The 21075-nt window shown below is 49.6% G+C and overlaps 1 long non-coding RNA gene across 1 annotated transcript; it reads left to right on the top strand.

Moving 5' to 3' along the window:
* The first annotated feature begins 206 nt into the window (after positions 1-206).
* Positions 207-20038, top strand: LOC132540334 (uncharacterized). Its single transcript, XR_009551487.1, has 7 exons — positions 207-320; positions 491-628; positions 1235-1293; positions 3881-3984; positions 8785-8894; positions 16148-16412; positions 17049-20038. It is a non-coding gene; the product is annotated as an uncharacterized LOC132540334 (long non-coding RNA).
* The last annotated feature ends 1037 nt before the right edge of the window (positions 20039-21075 follow it).

The raw sequence follows: 21075 nt of genomic DNA, 5'->3' as shown, positions 1-21075 counted from the left end.
CTCTCTCCATATCTCTCTGTCCTATCCAACAACAACAATAATAACTGCAGCGACAATAAAACAATGGCAACAACAGGGAAAATAAATAACTTAAAAAAATAAGTAAATCAGAGTTGAGCAGTGCTCTGGGGTTGGGGGGGGGGAAGAGATGAACTTTGTGGATTGTAATTTTAACTCCCCAATACCCCTCATTCCTCATCGCTTCGGTCTCATGAAGTCACAGGGACACCGGTCCAAATTCCAGCGTTCCCACTCCTCCCCGGGCTCTTATTCACCAGATGGTGATGGTAACGAGGGTGTCTCCTCCTCTTCGTGTGTCTGTGAGCATTTTGTTTATTTTTATTCTTTTTTTTCTCTCAGATTTTTCCTTCAGCTCTTTCTCTCCCCCTCCGCACCCCCTCCCCATACATATTTACATAGTTGGCTCTGTCTGTCAGTTCTGGATTCTCTTTAAAGTTCCCAGTGAACTGTCCCTACTGCTTGTTCTCAGGATCACAAATGACTAGGGCGCTTTGGTGCCCAAATGAGTTCCAGATGGGTCTGCCTGGGCTGGTAGCCTGGGCGCTGGGACCAGCCGGCTCTCAGCACGTCCTCAGTCCGTCTGTCCGGAGGCTCCTACCCCAACCCGGTACGTGTTGCCCAGCTCCAAGGGGAAGGGGGAAGGGGGTTACCCCAACGCAGGGTGGAGTCGCCCCCAAAGGAAAGTTAATATTGCTTGGGCCCTGGGCAGGAATGTTAGGAATGCTTTGTCAACTTTTATCTCTTTGCAGCTCTCTCCACTTTAATTCTTGTCAGGAGGTGACCTACGTGCGGGGCAGGGAACTTATAACCCCCAGCAACCCCCAGCTTCCCCGTGTGAATGCTGGGATGTTGGGGCACTGTGGTCAGCCCTCCCACTCCCCAATTCTCAAGCACCCTAGCCCCAACACACACACGTGCCCAGACATACACACACACACACACACACACACACACACAGATAGACACACACAGACACACATAGACACACACAGAGACACACACAGATAGACACACACAGAGACAGGCAGACACAGAGACACACACAGAGACACACACAGATAGACACAGACACCCACAGACAGACGGACACACACACACACACACACACACACACACACACACACACATACACACACACAGGGAGAGAGCCAGCTTTCGGTGTCAGATGCTTCTGGGTTTGCATTCTGACTCCACACTTCCTGGTTTCTTCTAGAACATTCCTGCCTTCGGAGCCTCAGTGGTCCAGCCTGTGAAATGAGGATGCTGCCCCAGGTCATGGTGTTGACATGAGCTCACAGAGGGGGCTGGGGGCTGACAGGAGTAGCCATGGCTGTCCTCAAAACCCTCCCCCGTAGGGGCTGGGTGGTGGCGCCCCAGGTTGTGCATGTAACTGTTAGCATGTGCAAGGACCCAGGTTCAAGCCCTTGTTCCCCACCTGCAGGGGGGAAGCTTCATGAGTGATGAAGCAATAATGCAGCTCTCTCTCTCTCTCTCCCTCTCCCCTCTCAATTTCTCTCTGCCCTCTCAATTCATCCATTAATTAGATCTTGAAAACCTCTCCCCATTTGGTCCATGCTGCTCTCTCTGACACACACCTTCAGCTGTGTGGTCCACCACCAGTTACTCCGGCTGTCTGGGCCTCTCTCTTCCCAGCTGCAAAATGGGATAATAAGCCCCACCAGTCTCAGAGTCTCATAGAAGTCACTCAGCTGCTACAAATACAGCATTTGGGCAAAGTGTTGGGCTCCTAGGAGACACCTTGAGCTATTAGGAGGCTGTTCTGCTTCCCCTAAACCCTCGCCCGGTGCACCTCATCCTCTGCAGGAACTGCCCCTCAACTGTGTTTCCTGCTTCACTCCAGAGCACCCTCTGCCTCATCCAGGAAGCCTGCCTGGATCCAAAAGTAGCCCCCAGTTAAACGCACATGGCGAGAAGTGCAAGGACAGGCTCAAGGATCCTGGTTCGAGCCCCCAGCTCCCCACCTGCAGGGGAGTCGCTTCACAGGCGGTGAAGCAGGTCTACAGGTGTCTGTCTTCCTCTCCCCCTCTCTATCTTCCCCTCCTCTCTCCATTTCTCTCTGTCCTATCCAACAATGATGACAATAATAACTAGAACAACAATAAAAACAACAAGGGCAACAAAAGGGAAAAGGAAATAAAATAAAATTTAAAAAAAGATATTAAAAAAAAAAGTTGTGGGAGTCGAGCTGTAGCGCAGCGGGTTAAGCACAGGTGGCGCAAAGTGCAAGGACCGGCATAAGGATCCCGGTTCGAACCCCGGCTCCCCACCTGCAGGGGAGTCGCTTCACAGGCGGTGAAGCAGGTCTGCAGGTGTCTATCTTTCTCTCCTCCTCTCTGTCTTCCCCTCCCTCTCTCCATTTCTCTCTGTCCTATCCAACAACGACAACAACAATAATAACTACAACAATAAAACAACAAGGGCAACAAAAGGGAATAAATAAATAAAATAAATATTTAAATAAATAAATAAATAAATAAACTTAAAAAAAAAGTTGCCCCCCTGAGTCCTATGCAGCTGGCCTTGTTCCTCTGGCCCTCATGGGCCTGCTGGGGCTCTGCCTCCCCTTCTTGGCCAAGTCGCTGAGCATCTCCACACTGTGGGCATCTGAGACCCAAATGGCAGCTCCAAAGACCCTAGATGGTGCACTCAGGGGGAGAGGGAGGGCAGGTGCTCATGGCAGAGGCCACCAGGGAGAGGTGGATTGTTACCCTGTGGGGGTCACTGAGTCCTCAGGGCATCCTTGCCTGTGTAGGTGTTGATGCTCCTTCTTCAAGGCTCTGAGCACCTGCAGAGCAGGGGCTGGGTCTCATGCCCCCTTGCTGCCCGTATCTGGCACCCAGCAGGTACCTAATAAAGGCGTGATAGTGTGAGGGATCCCCAGCTGCTTCCCAAATTCAACGTACTCAGTGTTCTGCTGAGCAAAGCATTTAGACTCCCAGAACTCAGCCCTGAACTGGCCTCCGGAGGCACCAGAGGCCTCTGGCCGCAGGAAGGATGGGGCCCTCTTCAGAGTCTTCCTCACTTCCTTCAGTGGCCAGATGGGGATCGTTCCACAAACTGCACAGAATTGTGAATCAGCAAGCACGTGCAGGGCTGGGGAGACGACGGCACAGTGGTTCTGCAAAAAGACTCTTCTGCCTGAGGCTCTGAGGGAGGACCCGGGTTCAGTCCCCAGCACCATCATCAGCCAGAACCGAGCAGGGCTCTGGTAGAATAGATAGATAGTAAAAATAACAGAGGGGGGAGCAGCCTCTGTCACCTCTCTGAACACCTGCCCCATCAGTCAGAGACTTTTCCTTATGAAGAGAAGACTTCCAATTCTCACAATTCCACAGAGCAGGAAGCGATGGAGGGAGGGTCTCAACCTGGATCTCACAAAGTCTTTCCTCCCTGCTGGGGCTGAAAGCTGTGTGACCTGAATAGGGCTTGCTTTCCCAAGTGCATGACCCAGGTTCAAGCCCAGCCGACCCACTGCATTGAAGGAGACTTTGGTGCTGGGGTCTGTCTGTCTGTCGCTCTCTCTTTCTTTTCTAATTTGGTTTTCTATTATTTTTCCTATTTTTAATTTGTGATTTATAAAATTACAAAATAACAGGGGTGTAATTCTACACTGTTCCCACCCCCAGAGTCTGTGTCCTCATCCCCCTCCACTGGAAACTGCTATGATTCTCCCAAGTTCACAGATACGGATTGACTATCATTTCCATAACGATCTGTCTAAACATTTATGTATTTTGCCCATTTTTTCCCCTATGATCCTGCCTTCTCTACCTTTCTAAGTCACACCTACACCTATTGCTACTTTCAAATGTCCTTCCTTTTTTTCTTCTCTTTCCAGGTCACTCTCTCTCTGGGGATATAGACCAAAATTCTTTTTGGGATGCAGAAGATGGGAGTTCTGGCTTCTGTAATTGCTTCTCTACGGGACATGGATGTAGACAGGTCAGTTCATACCCCCAGTGCTGGAGTCTCTTTCCCACTCTCTCTCCCTTTGACTGAAAAAAAAAAAAAGAACAGAATCCTGGTCTCCTACCCTCTCCCCTCATATCTGAATCTGACAGACTCCATTTGTGGGGTCCGGCCATACTAGCATGGAGCCCATTTATCCATCTTGCCCAGGATGTCAGCTTCAGAACAAAGCACTCAGTCAATAGACCTTGGCTGATTGAGTGACTGAATCAGGAGGGAGGTAGGATGACTCTCCCACACACAGAGCAGGGGTGGGATGCATTGGATCGACCTTCTCGTGGTGCATCCCGTGAGTACCCATTCATTGGGGAAACTGACGATCCTTCCTAGCCGACTGAATCCACATGGATCCCAGTCACTTTCAAAGCCAGCAACAAGCAGCTCCTGACAGCTTTCAACCTGACCTGTTGATTGGCTACGGAAGAAGGGCAAACGCTAGAAGAAGAAGAGCAGGGGTTTCTGGGTCTTCGACTTCTCCAAGGCGTTGTCTCCTGGGGCTGGGAGGTGGCACACCTGGTTAGGTGCACATGTTACAGTGCACAAGGACCCAGGTTCAAGCCCCTGGTCCCCACCTGCAGGGGGAAAGCTTTGTGAGTGGTGAAGCCGTGTTTCAGGTGTCTCTCTCCCTCTCTATCACTCCACTCCCTCTCTATTTCTGGATGTCTCTATCCAATAAATAAGTAAAGATAGTAAAAGATATTTTTTTAAGTTGTCTTCTACCAATTTTGGGGAAAAATAGATCTTTTTCATCAAAGACACTGCTTTAAAATGTTTTTCTTTTAATTATCTTTATCTATTTATTGGATAAAGACAGCCAGAGATCAAGTGGGAAGGGGAGATAGAGAGGGACAGAATGACACCTGTAGCCCTGCTTCACCACTCGCAAAGCTTTCCCACTGCAGGTGGGGGCCAGGGCCTCAAACCTGGGTCCTTGTGCACTGTAACATGTGCACTCAATCAGGTACACAGCCACCTGGGCCCAAAGACACCACTTTAAATGCTGAGTCCCAAATAGAAACCTTGAAGTTACAGGTCTCAGGGAGCTGGGACCCCTGTGTACTTCCCAGACCCAACTTTCCTGGAGAGTTAGATGCTGGGATGAGCCCTTGGACACAGCCCAAGTGTCCAGGACCCCATGCCCCTGCAAGAGGCAGGGCTCAAGACTAGTAGGGAGGGCTGGTCCAGGTGAAGAGGGTGAAACAACAGGACCCGCTGCCATCAGCCAGTTGGGTCAGGATCCCGCCATTTCCTGAAGAGAGCAAACACAGCCAGGATAGACTTCTAAATCATTCCTCTACTTACTGCAACCCTATGGAGAACCCTCCAGAATCAGCACTAAATGAGTGTGTGTCCAGTGATTGAGCCTGAACTCTTCACAATCCTTTAAGCATCTGCTGTCCCCAGCTTGGGGTCACCTGCAGGGAGGCGGAGGAGGTAGAGGAGGGGGAGGGGGAAGACAGCTCAGGGTTCAGGGTAGAGTCTCCTCTAGAGAAGAAGCAACAGTTGGGAGTTGGAGACTTTCATCTCCCCAGGCCCCTATCCCCTGGCTCTTGGGCTTCCTAGTCTAGCTTTCAGATAATGGCATGGAAATGCACAAAGCGCCAACACTACCCTCCCTACAGTGAGCTCAGAGTCAGGCAAGTGGGTCGCATCCTCTCTCTGGCCACTGTTCACAACTCTAATGGTAGCTCTGTCCACCCATCACTGAAGGGTTTCCCTGGATTGTCCCTGTGGTCTGGACATTTCATGGGTGAGTGGCTCTGGGCTCCAATGCCCCACTCAATATGGAAAAGCCTTCCCAGCTTGCTCTGCTCCTGCCATGTTGATGCTACAACCCAGTCACATGGCATCTCCCCCACCCCATAAGAGAAGCCTTTTGGGGCTGAGCGCACACATTACGATGTGTAAGGACCTGAGTTCAACCCCTAGTTCCCATCCTTCTCTCTTCTCATTCTCTTATTTCTTTCTCTCTTTCTTCTTTCTTTTCTTCCTCCCTTTCTTTCTCTCTTTTTTCTTTCTCTTTCTCCCTTCTTTTCTCTTTCTTTCTCTTTCTCCCTCCTCCTCCTTTCCTTCAGCTTTTCCTTCCTTTCTCTCTCTTCCTTCCTCTCTTTCTCTTTCTCTCTTTTTTGTTTTGTTTTTCTTTTTTTTTCTGACAGAGGGAGATAGAGAGAGGGACAGAAATAGACAGAGAGAAAGAGAGAGAGAGAGACCTGCAGCACTATTCCACTTTTTGTGAAGCTTCCTGCCCCCTGACAGGTGACAGCCTGGGGATTTGAACTTCCTTCCTTGCACATGGTAATGGACACACTCTACCAGCTGTGCCACCACCCTGACCCTCTACAATAAACCGTGTTTTAAGTACTTGTCCTAGCAGCTGAAGGGGAGGAAGTTCTTGCTCAGCTAATGGAAGCAGACATGGAGATGCAGGGGCATGAGTGAAGTCACAGCCCAAGGTGACCTGGCTGGGAAGCGGCAGAGGCCAAATATGAACCCAGACTACCTGGTTAGTGCTGTCTGGAGTTCCTCTCTCTCTCTCTCTCTCTCTCTCTCTCTCTCTCTCTCTCTCCTATATACTGGATTGGAATGAAGGCATGTCCTCTTGCAATTCTCTGAGAGGCAGGGAGATAGTAAGCTTGAGGGAACATTCGGTCTCTGTGAAATGACTTTCATGAGGACCTTACCCAGACTCTCTGGACCCCCGGCATTCCCAGAGTCACCGTACACCAACCTGCACAGCCTTGGAGAGGCCCTTACATTGTCAAAGTGGCTCTTTTGGGTGGCTGCCCACGCCAGTGCACCTCCAAACTGCCCAGGCTGGTTCTGAGGCCCCAGCTTTCCAGAGTCGGTTCTTCACTCTCTCTTGGTCCTTCTGGTGGATGCCACCATTGCCCACAGCAGCTCACACTACAGATCGAGGCTACGTGAAGAGAAGCGAAAACATACTCACACAGTTTCCCAGGCAGGGCCAGAGAGGCCTCTGCATGTAGGCGAGTGAGTTGTGAGAGTGAGAATCTGAAGCTCTGCTTTTGCAATCTGAAGAAGGCAAATGTTTGAGGATCCTTAAATTGTATCAAACACCTGATATTAGCTCACCCTGGCCAGCCATTAATACTCTCAGGGGAGGGTAAGGCCTGGGGACGTGTGTGTGTGTGTGTGTGTGTGTGTGTGTGTGAGAGAGAGAGAGAGAGAGAGAGAGAGAGAGAGAGAGGAACTCCAGACAGCACTAACCAGGTAGTCTGGGTTCATATTTGGCCTCTGCCGCTTCCCAGTCAGGTCACCTTGGGCTGTGACTTCACTCATGCCCCTGCATCTCCATGTCTGCTTCCATTAGCTGAGCAAGAACTTCCTCCCCTTCAGCTGCTAGGACAAGTACTTAAAACACGGTTTATTGTAGAGGGTCAGGGTGGTGGCACAGCTGGTAGAGTGTGTCCATTACCATGTGCAAGGAAGGAAGTTCAAATCCCCAGGCTGTCACCTGTCAGGGGGCAGGAAGCTTCACAAAAAGTGGAATAGTGCTGCAGGTCTCTCTCTCTCTTTCTCTCTGTCTATTTCTGTCCCTCTCTCTATCTCCCTCTGTCAGAAAAAAAAAAAAGAAAAACAAAAAAGAGAGAAAGGGAGGAAGGAAGAGAGAGAAAGAAAAGAAAGAGAAAGAAAGAGAGAAATGACTGAAGGAAAGGAGGGGAAAGGAGAAAAAGAAAGAAAGAAAAGGGAAGGGAGAAAGAGAGAAAGAAAAAAGAGATAAAGAGAGGAAGGAAAGAAAGAAGAAAGAGAATATGAGAATGAGAAAAGAAAGAAAAAAGAAAGAGTAAGGAAGGAAGAGAAGAGGGAAAGAAAACAAGGAAGGAAGGAAGAAGGAAAGAAAGAAAGAAAGAAAGAAAGAAGAAAGAAAGAAAGAAAGAAAGAAAGAAAGAAAGAAAGAAAGAAAGAAAGAAAGAGAAAGGAATACAAAAGAAGAAAGGAAAAATGATCACTGGAAGTGATGGAGTCATTGAGCAGCCACCAAGCCCCAGCGATAACCCTAGTAGCAAAACCAAACAACACCAGGTGGACTGCAGAGCTAGCACACACAGTCAGAGTGAAATAAATAGCAATTGTTCTTACTAGCCCCAGCAGTAATCCCAAGCCAAAAAAAAAAAAAAGCAACCAAAGTGGACAGGAACAAATGAAGCATTTGCTCAAAAAAAAAATGGGAAGAAACCTCAGTGAGTCATTCACCAGCTCGGTGAAAACAAAGATCTAGTTGATATTCATCAAGAATCAGTACCCCCACCCCTACCCCCAGTCCTTAGCTCTGGAAGCAGCCGTCATCCATCGGACATACGTCTTTTTCTGCGGTGCAAAAACCTGTCTGCACTTTCTCCCTTCGGATTTGCCCATTGTCTTCTTCTTTGTTCCTGCCATGTTTCCAGGAATTCACTCCTACTCTTCACTGTAACACAGGACGGCTGAGACGCAGAGCACACTCATTACCAAGAGAATAACTTCAAGACAAAAAGGAAACTGTTGAGAGGGCATCTTCCATGGAGGCCATTTGAGGAAATTACAGAACGTGACAGCGGAGCATGTGTTGCGTGAACTCACCTTTGCAGGAAAAAAAATAATAATGTGTCTGCCTAAGAGACTGTGACATCTCTTTTTTAAAAAAATATTTTAATTTCTGTATTATTAGATAAAGACAGAAAGGAGTTGAGAGATGAGGGGGAGGCAGAGAGGGAGAGAAGACAGAGAGACTCCTGCAGTCCTGTTTCACTCATGAAGTTTCTCCTTCTGTAGGTGGGGACCAGAAGCTTGAACCTGGGTCCTTGTGCACTGTAGTGTGTGCGCTCAACCAGGTACATCTGGACTCAATACTGTGACCGCTCTATCTGAATCTCAGAAACTCAGTGTGTGTGTGTGTGGGGGGGGCAGGTAGGAGTTTGGGAGCTCATTGCATTATGTGTATGTGTGTGTGTGTTTTTTCTTTTCTCTGTAAGCCTGAAGATTGCTGATATGAGATGCAGAATGTTTAGGCCGAGGAGGCTGGGTAGTTCAGTAGGTAGGCTGCAACACTGGTATGTCTGAGGCCCCTGATTTGAACAGCACCAGTGCACATGCAAGAGTGGTTCCCTGGCTCCTCTCTATCTCTCTCTCAACTCCCTCTATCTCATAGATGTCAGACAAAACAGACCCTGAGGGGCTGTTCAGTGCACACCTGCCGGCCCTCTGACCCTTTCAGAACTGTTTTTTTTTTTTTTTTTTGCCTCCAAGGTTATTACTGGGGCTCAGTGGTGGCACTACAAATCCACTGTTCCAGGCAACCATTTTTTTTTGTTGTTGTTGTTGTTTGTTTTATTGGACGGGACAGAGAGAAGTTGAGAGAGGAGTGGAGACAGAGAGGGGGAGAGAAAGAGAAACACCTGCAGATCTGCTTCACCACTGGTGAAACGTCCCCTCTGCAGGTGGGGAGCTGGGATCTTGAACCCGAATCCTTGTGTGGGTCATTGTGCTTCATACTGTGAGTAAGCTTAATAGGGTGCACGTCTGCCCACCCCTTTTTACCCCTCTCCTTTATCCCTTCCTTCCTTCCTTCCTTCCTTCCTTCCTTCCTTCCTTCCTTCTTTCCTTCCTTCCCTCCTTCCTTCCTTTTTTTCCTTTCTTTCTTTTAAGAACTTCAGTCCTTCTCTGCTACCCCTCCCCGTGCTTCTCAACCTGCAATGGAAGCACGAAGCTTTATCTGTGCTTTTCAAAGTTCTTCATCCACGGAGCATGGAGTGCACACATTAAAAGCACATGACTTGGGGAGTTCTGGTATGCCTGCACAGCCAAGACACTGTCAGTGCAGGAGAATGAACCAAGGCTCCCTGGGTCCCCAGCACCCACCCCCACTCCTCTCCATCTCTCCCCCTCATACCCACAGGCAACCCCCCCCCCCCATCTGCCTGCTAATGGTTTACTTCTCCTTGTCTCTGATTTGCTCTGATTTCATGTAAATACATTCTTATAGAAGGAGCCTTTTTTAAAAAGTCATTTTATTAGGCATGGATCATGTCTTACAATCCAGGTGCTGAGACATGGGTATGGCTTCTCACCTCCACATGATAGGTGTCTGCAAAACACACTCTCACCCCCAACTCAGGTCGTTTCCTACCATCCTGCACCAGGACCCAAAGCCAACCCCCTCCCCAGTCCCTTCCCTGCTGTCCTTCCCCAGAGTCCTTTGCGTCGGCCCAGTACTCCACATCCAGTCCAAGTTCGTTTATTTTTCCCCTTTCTGTCCTTGTTTCTTAAGTTGCACCTACATGTGAGATCACCCCATATTCGTCCTTCTCTTTCTGGGCTGATCTCACTTCATGGGATTCCTTCAAGCTCCATCCAAGATAAGGGGAAGAAGGTGACTTCAACATTCTTCATAGCCTAGTAGTATTTCAGAAGAATTTTTAACCCAACTCCCCTCACTTCAGATGGTTTCTTCTGTGTCACTGGAGGTACCAGCAGTCCTTGCCTTTGTACCACTGGCTGGCAGGACTCTGTCACCCTCGGCTTATCCCTTCTCCTGCCCAGGGATCTGGGAGTTGTTTACAGATCTCGGCTGTTGCAAACACAAAGTTGTTGGAAACATTTGCAGCAAAGTCTTGAGGTGGAATTAGGCTGTCACCGCTCTTGGGAAAGGAGCTGAGAGTGAAATGCTTGAGTTACCTGGCAGGGTGGTGGGTATACTGCAACTGTGAAGACCCAAAAGACTTTCCCCAAATGACTGTCTGTACTTAATCACACTCAGCTTCACCGGGAGGCCTGACCGTGGCTTATAAACCCCAGAGTGTGTAGCCGGGCTGCTTCATGTTGGTTTCCTTAAAGAGAGAGACAGAGATAGAAAGAGACAGAGACAGTGTAGGTATGAAAGAGACCACAACAGTGAGGCTTATTCCTTCAGTGTGGTGGGAGCCGGGCTCGAACTTAGGTCACACACATGGCAAAGCAGTGAACTAGGCAAGTGTGCTATGCCTGGCCTGGCTGCTCCTCCAAGCTCCACCCCTGCCTCGTTCTCCACTGCCCCCACCTTAGGGTGGGGAGCACTTGCTCACACTTCCTTGCTGGTCTGCCTCAGGGCCTTTGCAAGTCTCAGCTGATGCTGAAAAGCTGTCACCTAGGATGTGTGTGTGTGTGTCCATCTGTATCTCTGCATGTCTCTATGTGTATGTATGTTGATGTGTGTGTCTCTGTGTGCTCATGTCTGTATGTCTGTGTGTGCGTGTTTCTGTGTGTCTATGTGCTCCTCTCTCTCTCTCTCTCTGTGTCTCTGTCCGTGTGTTTCTGGGTGTGTCCCTGTGTGTGACTTCCATCTCTCGGGTCACCCTGGGCTCTGGCCAACTGTCACTGCCTGAGCCATCCCCTTCCCCCATCTTTGCCTCTCTGGCATTGACACAGGACACACAGCCCATCTGTCTGTCATGTCACCCTCTCCTCTCCCAGCAAAGCCAGAGCTTCCCAGAGGAAGGGCTTTGGTCAACCTTGTTGACACCTGAACGTCTCCTGGGCTTTTAGAAGAAAACAGCCGAGATGCTGGGGTCCAGTTGTTTTTCTCAGGTAAAAAACAAATCCGGGTGCCTCTCTGTCCTCCCTACTCATCTCACGTGTGAGCACCCAGGGTCAGAAAACAGACTCGTGACTGGCCCTTCGGAGAACGAGCAGACGGACTCTGGCTGGGGCTGGACATCCTTCCAGAATCAAGTCAGTTGCCGAGATGCCACCAAGCCTGGGGCTGTGGTATAGGAAGCAAATCAAAGCCCAGGGGCTCCCAAGTGTCCCCAGATCTTCAGGCACACGGCCCCCAGCAGCCTCTCTCTCCCCCCAGAAGGCAGAAGGACCCTGGGTCCTCAGTCGTGGATGCCAGACTGTGCATTCTACAGAAGCCACTCCTCCCTCCCTCCCTGGCCCTACCTATGGGTGTCCCTCCTTTCCTGGGGCATGTGGGTGACCAGCACAGCACCATGGGACAAGTGCTTGGAGAACAGCCCAGTCTCACCACAGCCCTACATGCGGGAAGGCTGGCTCTGAACTTCATCCCCAGGACCTCTGGGAGCCCCAGCATCTCTCCCTCCCTACTCCATGCTTTCCATCCCCTACCCCCCAAAGCACTGCCTATCCCGCCTCCAGGCTTCCACTACAGCAGTCCTTTCTTTCTTCAGGACTTTTGCCTGAACACCACCTCCATGAAGCCTCCCATTATTCTCCCTTTGGCGTCCTCATTTCTCCCCTCCCCTCTGCTCTCACTTCCAAAGGCTCTAGGTGCTACTGGGGACATGGGGGACTTAGTTTATCTCATATGAAGGAGTAGAGCCCAACAGGGGAGTTGGGTGGGGTGGTGGGGGGCATCCGGAAGTGAGCACCTCAGTGTGGGGTGAGAGATGCAGTAGCTTGGGCCAGCCAAGCAAGTAGCTGTGCTTATTGGGCGTGTTTAAGGACAAGATTTGTTTTCCCTGCCCCTCTGTCTTTCCCAGGTCAGAGGGGGGGGGGGGAGGGGAGGGAGGGAGAGAGAGAGGAAGAGAGAGAGAGAGAGGTAGAGAGAGAGAGGTGTCTTTCTCCCCTGCTGAGCTGTTACAAAGTGTCCCATTGGCCAAGAAGCCTTCTCCATAGCTATCTTTCGAACAACAAAGCACTGTTTGGGGAATGTGCATTAGGCTAAAACCACCTCAAACATCATGGGGTTTAGAATTCTTAAAGAGATGATCTGGCCGAATCAGCAGAGGCATTTTCCACACATTGAGCAATTGCTCCTGAGGCGGTGACCCCCCAATTACAAGTGCTGGATGTCATGGCAAATAAGCCTTGAAAAAAGCGGCTGGAAAAAGCCACACTGAGCCGCCGTTCTTTTTGTGGAGAACATGCATCTCTCTCTCTCTCTCTCTCTCTCTCTCTCTCTCTCTCACACACACACACACACACACACACCCAGAGAGAGGCTAAGCTCCCCGGCCTCCCACACAGGGGCGTCCCAGCCGGGGGAGGGCTCAGGCCCAGAACCCAAGCCCCTCTGGGGACTTAGACCCAAGTGAGGAGACAGTTCTAGAAGGCAGGACTTGTGGGATGGGGTGTGTGGTGTGTGGCTCTAGGGGGGAAATCATGTTTAAATATGTTTTCCACATGATGCTTTAGCTCTGCTTTTTAACCAGGCTTATCACTGGGGCTTGGTGCCATGAATCCACTGATCTTGGTGGCCATTTATTTCATTTCTTTTTCTCTCTTTTTTTTCAGGAATTTTAAACTTTATTTAGGAAAATTGAGAACATCCACATGTTGGTGTTCATGTGTGGAGAGAGAGAGAGATAAAGAGAGAGAGATAGAGAGAGAGAGAGATTTTGAAAGCCCTTACAAACATGATGGCAGATCTGCCTAGGCAGCGAGAGAGAGAGAGAGAGAGAGAGAGAGAGAGAAGAGAGCTTCTTTTTCTTTCTATTTTATTATTATTATTTGAGTTTTCTTAATAATCCTTTATTATTGGGTAGAATAGAGAGAAACAGAGATGAGTGAGATAGAGAGGGAGAGAGACACCTGCAGACCTACTTCACCACTCGTGAAGCTTTCCCCCTGCACATGGGGACCAGGGGTTTGAACTTGGATCCTTGAGCTCTATAATGTGTATGCTCAACCAGGTGCACCACTGCCTGGCCCCGTTACTGTATTTTTTATTGGATAGGACAGAGAGAAATTGAGAGGGGAGGGTAGACAGAGAGGGAGAAAGAGAGACACCTGCAGACCTGCTTCCCCAGTTGTAGGGAGTGGGGGCTCAAACTCAGATCCTTATGCATGGTGATATGTGCCCTTAATTAACTGTGCCACCGCTTGGTCCCCTATTTACCTATTTATTTTTTAAATTGTGTTGCTGAGTGGACACTGGACTCCTTGAGCTCCTTCCTGCAAAATTGATTCAACCAGATCCCATCCAAATGTTCTGGTTCCGGTTCTGTTTCTTGTTCCCCCTGGAGGAGAGATGGAGGCTTAGGCAGAAGAGAGAGTCAGACTTTTCAACCTCAGGGAGAATTAGGGGCCTGGATTTCTCTCTCTTTGCTCCTCTGGAGTGTGTGTGTGTGTGTGTGTGTGTGTGTGTAGGGAGACAAAACAGAGGATGTGTGCCTCAAACATATCCTGTGTGGCCAGAGAAGTGACTCTGGCGGAAAGGACAGGACAGCTGATCCCTGGCATCCAGTAGGCTGGGACACCTGCTAAGGTGGCTGTCCTCTCTCTTGTTCAATAAGCAACATAAATCAATTAAAAAATGTTTACATGGTGTACAGCACCAAAGTAAAGGAATCTGGGGGGTGGGGCAGGAGGTGGCACACCTGGTTAAACAAACACATTACAGTGTGCAAGGACCTGGGTTCAAGTCCCTGGCCCCCACCTGCAGGAGGAGAGCTTGACAAGTGGTGAAGCAGGGCTGCAGGGGGTCTCTCTGTCTCTTTCCATCTATTCTCTCCTTCCTCTCCATTTCTCTCTGTGTCTATCCAAGAATAAATAAATAAATAAAAATAAAAGTGATATATATATATGTGTATGTATATTTTAAAAGAGGACTCTGGGCTGGGTGAGGACGAGTGTTCAGGTCCTGGAATATGCTGGTGAAGGAGGACTAGTGGGGGGGAAGGAATGTTATACGGAAAACTGAAAACTGTCACACATGTACGAACGCCTGCATTTTACTGTGGACTGTAAACAATCAGTCCCCCCAACAAAGACAAAACAAAACAACATTTTACGAAGATAAAGAGACAACAGGTCCTCTGTGAGCAGGTCAGACCACGAAACACACAGTGATGTAAGTATGTTTTCCCAGTTACCTGTCCCCTGCGTCATCCCCACTTTGTTTTTTTTTTTTTCTTTATTCATTTAGTGATTTATTATTGGGGGAATCAATGGTTTACAGTCGCCAGTAAAAAGTAGTCAGTACGTGTGTAACATTACTGTCTTCCATGTAACAATTCAACCCCCACTAGGTTCTCCTCCACCATCTTGTTCCAGGACACGAACCCTCCCCACCACCCCAGAGTCTCTTACTTTGGTGTATGCAGTACGCCAACTCCAGCCCAAGTTCTGCTGAGTGTTTTCCTTCTGTTCTTCTTTTTCCCTTCTGTTTATAAGTGGGATCATCGTATACTCATCCTTCTCTTTCTCTTTTTAAAAAAATATTTATTTACTCCCTTTTGTTGCCCTTGTTTTATTGTTATCATTATTATTGTTGTTATTGATGTCATTGTTGTTGGATAGGACAGAGAGAAATGGGGAGAGGAGGGGAAGACAGAGAGGGGGAGAGAAAGACAGACACCTGCAGACCTGCTTCACTGCCTGTGAAGTGACTCCCCTGCAGGTGGGGAGCTGGGGGGGCTTGAACCAGGATCCTTATGCCGGTCCTTGCGCTTTGTGCCACATGCGCTTAACCCGCTGCGCTACCTCACGACTCCCTCTCTTTCTCTTTTGTACAACCACTAGGCTATCTCTCCCACCCCCGTAACTTCTTTTTTTTTTAAATTTCTTTATTGGGGAATTAATGTTTTACATTAATCAGTAAATACAATAGTTTGTACATAACATTTCCCAGTTTTCCATATAACAATACAACCCCCACTAGGTCCTCTATCATCCTTCTTGGACCTGTATTCTCCCCCCCCCACCCAGCCACCCACCCCAGAGTCTTTTACTTTGCTGCGGTGCACCCACTTTGTCTTTATGAAGCTTGACAGAGGAAGAGACCCAGCTTGGAGAACTTGCTCCAAGTCTCACAACACAGATTTGAAGGCCTGAGCCTCTGACCTACGGCTTTGCCCCCCACCCGACCCCCAGCCCTTGTGGCTCTTACCTGCTGTCTCTTGTCTGATGGTATCAGCAGGGCAGGAGAATGTTCTAGAAGTGCTGTCATCTCACTCTTTGCTTCGTGGGTCTTCTGCCTGTTCTGTTCTTGGAGCTTTGGAGGGACTCTTGGAGTCAGATACATAGAGAGGCCAGGAATATGATGAAGTGAAGGGAGGGGTCTGGGGTCAAAATAGGGAGAGGTGGAGTGCAGAGATGGCTCTTCACGTTTATCAGCCTGGCTGTTAAGAGAATTGTAAATAATTTTAGAAGCCAGAAATCCACTTTTTTTTTTTTTTCACAAAACCTTATCTTCCAGAGTTGATCTTTAGCTCAAACTAACATTTCAAAGCCCGTGGAAGAGCAAACGAAGCACCTGAGAGACCCAGAAGACATGCTCCAGCCCTGAGGGTAGCTAGAACGAAGCTGATAGTGCCGTCCTGGGCCCAGGCCTTCCCCCCTCTCTGCTCCTGTGGGCCTCCTCCAGCCTCTGTGTTCCTGTCTATACAATGGGCACCACTGGCCATTCTTCACTTCACAGATTTGTCAAAAGGGACTCTACAAGGATAATGCCCACCTTAGAGGTAAAATAATGTCTCAGTGGCCTCCAAAATTTTTTTATTTACTTATTTTTAAATTTTTATTTGTGAAATGGAAATATCGACAATACCATAAGATAAGAGGGGTAAAATTCCACACAATTCCCACCACCAGAACTCCCTATCTCATCCCCTTCCCTGAAAGCTTTCCTGTTCTTTAACCCTCTGGGAGTATGGGCCCAAGGTCGTTGTGGGATGCAGAAGGTGGAAGGTCTGGCTTCTCTAATTGCTTCCCCACTGAACATGGGCATTGGACCTGCCAAACTTATATGCACAACCGTGAACTCTCATTTCTCTCGACCCCACACCACCATGTCCTCCCGATCAAGATTCTACTCTCCTCTGAAAAGAAATTTCTCCAGGAGCCCAGCCACAGCTCAAAGGGTTCTGCTTTCAGAACTTTCTTTTCTTTTTTTTTTAAAAATTAATTGTCTTTATTTATTTATTGGATAAAGATAGCTAGAGACAGAGAGGGGGAGAGACAGAGGGACACCTGCAGCACTGCTTCACCACTCGTGAAGCTTTCCCCCTGCAGGTGGGAACCAGGGGTTTGAACCTGTGTCCTTGCGCACTGTAACTTGTGCTCTCAACCAGGTACGTTGTCACCCGGTCCTCTTCCAGAACATTTCACTGGCTCACTTCCTGCTGTCCTTCAGGCTTCAGCTCTGCTGTCATCACATGAGAGATGTCCACGTTGAACACCACCACCACCATCACCACCACCACCACCACCACCACCATCACCACCACCACCACCTCTCAGGCCAGTTGACGTCATGCTGCCGCCATGTTGATTTCTCCGTGACCTCTGCATGACCTCACGCAGTGGCTTGTTCCTGTCTTCCCAAGTTGAGCAAGACCCTCCCTGATCTTTGTTCTCACTGGGATTATGGGCACTTAGACCACAGAGGTTGGACATACAGTTGGCACTCAATGATCAGAGCACGGACTGTTGTGAGAATTCTCAGAAGCTCCCCCCACACCACACCCCAACCCCAACAATCCAGGGCACAGAGAGGGAGGTGGGGGGGGGGCAGGGGGAACTGAGGTCAGCTTGGGAGTTTGTTTGCAATGTCTGATGAGTCAGCCCCTGCAGGCCCAGCCATTGCCCTCTCCCCCAGTGAACTGTCACTGCCCTAGAAGCCACCAGGGTGATGGCGATAAGCCTTTTAGAGCACAGATACAATCTCACCCCGGAAGTGGGCTGAGCAACTCTCCAAGAGCCTGAGAAAGATGGGGAGCACCCCCCTCTCCAACCAGCCCCCCACATTGGGGATGGCCAGACATTATTGTATGAGAGGGGTTTAGACCTGAAATCCGTCACCCCTCCTCCCAGGGTCCGCCTAGCAGAGCTGGCTAACGCCGTGACCATCCATTCCAGTTTGTCTTGCTTTCTTGTCAGCGTCTCTGCGAGGAGACAGGTCTCCAGCCTGTCACTGAGCCGGCTTCCAAAAAGCATGCTGGGCCCAGCTTGTCACCCCGGGAACCTGGACTCAGGGGACCTTGGGAACAAGAGCCGAGACAAGCAGCCTCTCCCCACTTGGTAGGGAGTAGTAGGGAGCCACTTCCTTTAATAACAGATGCCCAGAGCTGAGCGGTGGTGCATCTGGTACAGAGCACATGTTGCCATGCTGAAGGACCCAGGTTCAAGTCCCTGGCCCCAACCCGCAGGGGGGAAGCTTCATGATCGGTGGAGGAGGTCTGCAGGTGTCTCTCTCTCTCCCCCCCTTAATCTTCTCTCTCAATTTCTCTTTCTCTATGCAGAATAAATAATAATGAAAAAGAAAACATTGAAAAAAAAAAAGCAGATTTTCCCCACCCCCTCTATTCATTTCCTCACTTCAGCCTCAAAGAAAAACAACCAGACACCCTGAGTGCAAGCATGGGACAGGAGGGACCTGGCTGGGCAGTCCTTGCCCCATGGTGAGACTCAGCCCACAGGACCACCCTCAGGACTCAGGGATGGCGCCCCGGCCGGCTTCCTAGCTCCCCTTCTTCCAGCTGGTCCCCAAACTGGTCTGGTGCCTGCTCTGTGATCAACCTGCGGACACACTCTTTGGCCCCCTGTCCCCAGTGTCTGTAGTCTGGTCCCCTGTCCTCGTGTCTGTAGTTTGGTCCCCTGTCCCCCATGCCTGTAGCCACATCTCACACCACACAGGGCTGCCACTTCCTGCCTAGAGAGCTCTGTTCCTTGCTAATGTTCCTTTATCTTCCCCTCCCCTCTCAGTTTCTCTGTTTCCTAGCAAATAATAATTTAAAAAAATTAGAAAAGGAAAAACATGACTGGGAATGGCAGATCAGATCCATAGTGTGGGCGGGCACTGAGCGATAACTCTGGTGACAATAAAAACAAGCAAACAAACAAACATTTATTGATTTCTTTCCAGAGGGCCAGGCAGTGGCAAACTGCTTGAGTGCGTACACCACCATACCCAGCGATCTGGGTTCTTGCCCTTGGTCCCACACCTGTATGATGGACATTTCACAAGCAGTAAATAAAGCAGGGCTGCAGGGGCCTCTGTATCTCTCTCCTTTTCTTCAGTTTCTTTCTGTCCTATCCAATAAAGAAAAAAGGAGGGGAAAAGAAAGGAAGGAAGGAAGGAAGGAAGGAAGGAAGGAAGAAAGAAAGAAAGAAAGAAAGAAAGAAAGAAAGAAAGAGGCACCAGGAGCAGTGGATTCACTGTGCTAGCACTGAACCCCAGAGACAACTCTGGTGAGAATAAAAAAAAATAGATGTATTTATTTCCATGAGTTTAGAGAGATATAGGTACATAAAATTGCTGAGTCCTGGCCTATGGCAGTACCTGGCCTAGAACCGGGGTCTGCAGCCATGCAAGTCCTGTGCCCTCATGCTGAGCCAGCTCTCAGCCCACCTGGAGGAGGTGATTAAGTCTGCAACAGTACGCAGTCTTCAACACACACAGGCTTTCATTTCAAAGCACTGGATTCCTGAAAAATGCAAACCATCAGGGCTGCTGGACAAGAATGCAATGGTCCAGTCGCTGGAGGCAGAGCTGGGGCAAGCCTGCAATTTGCAAACCTGTCTGCATCTGACAGCCACCAGCAAGGGGAGCACTAGAAACCGCCCAGCTTCACGTCAGGGAGTCACTGTACCCTTGGGTCCTTGTGAAAACGGGAACCCCTTCCCCTGCCTCCAGCTCGGTCTGGGAGGTGGCTCAGTGGGCAGGGACTTGGACCCTCAAGCCTGGGGTCCCAAGTTCCTTCCCCGCAGTGCATGTCCCATCTCTCTTATCAGTCAATAAATTTTAAAGCAACGGGGCTCTCATGTGGGGTGCAGTGGCCCCAGAAAGGTGGAATCTATAGATCGAGGGATTGGGTCCCTTTATTTCCTGTCTTTTCTGCAGCCTGTCTCTTCATCTGTTAAAAAAAAAAAAATAGCTGGGGGTGGGGAGGGGCTGGTCGGTGGCACCGCTGGTCGAGTGTATATACTACAATGCTCAAGGATCCAGGTTCCCCATCTGTGGTGGGGGGAGCTTCATTAACCATAAAGCGGGGCTGCAGGTGTCTCTCTGTCTCCCTCTCTATCTTCCACCTTCCGTTTTTTCTTCGTCTCTGTGCAATAAATGAATAAATAAATTCTCTCTAGAAACCAAAACACTGTGAATTCCAGGCTGGGTCCCCTCTGCTTTTCTGTCCTCTGCTCAATCTCCACTTGGCTGTACACAAAGTACTGTTTGGATCTAGACCCCTCCTGCTGAGGGGCATCTTGCACCATTAACCACCGAGATGTAGGCTCTGTAATTTGTGAAATAGGGGCGGGATGATCAGCCCTGAGGCGTGTGAGGGCAGAGGAGATAAGGTCACATACTCAGAAGCAGTACCCGGCATGTGGAAAATGTGGCCTTGTGTGTCATCCCTGCACCAAAGGTGGTCCAGCTGGTCCCCCATGAGGTGGCTGTCCCCCACCCTTCCCTTTGGTTAAAGCCACCAAAACACTTCAGAGCCCACAGTTAGCACCCGGCAGAGATGTGCAGATAGTCAGGAGAAGTAGCACCAAGTTGAGGACACCAGGAGCCCCCTGTCCCCCCGCCAACTGGTTTAGCATCTGAGGAACAAATCGAAACACCCCCCCCCCCCAACACATCTGCTAAATGCTGATCAAGATGAGAAGCTGCCTTGACTTTGGGGAAAATTCAGGTTGCAGGGACAAGGAAGAAATGTCCAGCAAGGTAGCCAGGCACCTGCTCAGCAGCCCCCCCGCCCCCCCCCGTGAGCACTGGCCATCTCAGAGATGGCAGATGATGAGCCCAGACCTCCTGAGTGGGAGTTGGGGGCTGAGGAGGCATCAGGGGCTCCTCCATGGAAGAGGGCGGAGCTGTCAGAATGGAGGGAGGAAGGTCAAAGGCGTCCCAGAAAGGACCAAGGACGACAGCCAAGGCCAGTGATGGGACAAGGTGAGCAGATCTGGGATGCTGGAAGTCACTCCCTGGGCATCATTTTATGCTATTTATTTATTTTCCTTTTTAACTTTCTTTATTGGGGGATGAATGATTTACAGTCGACAGTGAAATACAATAGTTTGTACATGCATAACATTTCTCAGTTTTCCACATAAGGATTCAACCCCCACTAGGTCCTCCTCTGCCTTCATGTTCCAGGACCTGAGCCCTCCCTCCCCCAGACCCCC

This window comes from Erinaceus europaeus, chromosome 9, assembly GCF_950295315.1.
Source record: "Erinaceus europaeus chromosome 9, mEriEur2.1, whole genome shotgun sequence".
NCBI classification, from domain to species: Eukaryota; Metazoa; Chordata; class Mammalia; order Eulipotyphla; family Erinaceidae; genus Erinaceus; species Erinaceus europaeus.
This window is presented reverse-complemented; position numbering and strand designations above follow the sequence as displayed.